A 1,909-nucleotide genomic window follows, 5' to 3' on the forward strand; every position below is an offset into this window, starting at 1 on the left:
GATGTGTATAAGAGACAGATATATATATATATATTATTTTTTATTTTATTTTTTTTTTAGAATTATTTGTACTTGGGGCCTCCACCTCTTTGAAATCTACTTTTTTTTTTTTTTTAACCCCATGTGACATCTGGCTCCACAGGAATAAACCTGCTATCCAATAGGTAACCATTCAGAAAACATTTACTAAGTATATACTCTTGAGGTGTTCTTCTTTTTCTAATGTGGAAAAGTAGTTTCAATTAATGAATAAAGAGCTTCACAAGTAGCCCAGTGTGGTGGTGCATGCCTGTAATCCCAGGCTCCAGAGGCTGAGGCTCTAGGAGGATCATGAATTCAAAGCCAGCCTCAGAAAAAGTGAGGCGCTAAGCAACTCAGTGAAACCCTGTCTCTAAATAAAATACAAAATAGGTTTGGGGATGTGGCTCAGTGGTTAAGTGACCCTGAGTTCAATCCCCAGTACCCAAAATAAACAAACAACACTTCACAAGTGTTTCACTGATCCTTTGAATGAGCCTGAACTCAATTGTCCCCCTTTAAACCACTTTAATTTCTTGCTTTGTGAGATTCAAATAGGTTCAAAATTCTGAGATCCTCCATAATGCTTTCCTCCAGCCCATTGCAAGTTTTTTTTGCCTTTTAGGGGCCTACCACAGAAGGTTATAGGAAACAAAACCCAGAACTCTCTGGTTCTTAACCTAGAAGTGAGCTTAAGAGTTAGCTGTGTTAAAACTGATTAAAACATGATGGAAGTCCCACTTCAGGTGCAATGAATTTATGGAGCCTAGTCAAAATATTGTCTTCCTCATCTGAGCTCTGTGGATTGATCAAGAAGGACTCCTGGGTAGCTCTCTGGTAGCTTCCTGAGTCTCCTTAGTCAAACAGCAGCTACTTCTGACTTTGCTTTACCCCTGGATCTTCTCTGTGTCTAGCCCAGAGCTGGGATGATGCCTACCAGGATCCTTGCAGATTGGGTTGAATGTCCATCTCTGAATGCATCAAGCGGATTGTGTTTGTAAGAAATAAGTAGCACTCCATGTACTTTGGGATATGTGTTTGAGCCATTTGATGCTTTGTGTAGGGATATGGTGATGGGGCTTCTTATGTACTACTGTCTCCTAATATACTAAAAATCCACCAGAAATTGGTTTCTGGCCTTCACGAAGATGTATAGGATACAGATTTTACAGGTAGCTTCAGTTCAGAGTCCTTCTGAACCATGATGGCCTGTGAAGCACTTTTTTTCCCCCCCCCCCATTCAAGATGGCCCTCTTACACTAGTCAGCTGGCAGGGCTGGGTTCTGGCCCATGATTATCCAACAATCAGGTGGTTCACTAATTGTGAGCCAATCAGTCAGTCATATATTCACTCATTAATTCATGCGGGTAGCCAGTTATAAAGTCAACCATTCACCCACCTTCTAGACATCTTGAGAGCCTACCATGTGTCAGGTACTATTTTCACTTGGGACTTAAAACACAGGGTGACACGAGGAGCACTGCACCCTTGCAGCCTACCAGGATGGTGGTGAGCAGTTTTTCAAGCGTTCTGTTGCCCTGGAGGGTTAGTGTCCTGCACCTGGGTGAACCTTGTCTCCCACCCCCAACTTGTTTCCTGCTTTGCTCCTTTCAGTCCGGGCTGAGCATTGACTCTTGGATTTCAGCCCCGCTGGTAAGAGGCTCCAGATATGGGCCAGGCGGAAAATCGGAGACAAGAAAACAAGTATGTAGCAGGGGAATATAGTGGGAAAGGTAGCCAGATGAGGCGATCCTGGCCAGAGCGTTTCCAAGTTGGTGCCTTCATTGTTTTGGGGGTAGGGAAGGAAAGGAAGGGCAGATGCTGCGAGGCTGGGAGGGGTAGGTCCAACTGCTGGAGCCGGGGCTGGGCTCTCGGGGCGCGGGCGGCGTG

This window comes from Marmota marmota, unplaced genomic scaffold, assembly GCF_001458135.2.
Source record: "Marmota marmota marmota unplaced genomic scaffold, marMar, whole genome shotgun sequence".
Taxonomy (NCBI): domain Eukaryota; kingdom Metazoa; phylum Chordata; class Mammalia; order Rodentia; family Sciuridae; genus Marmota; species Marmota marmota.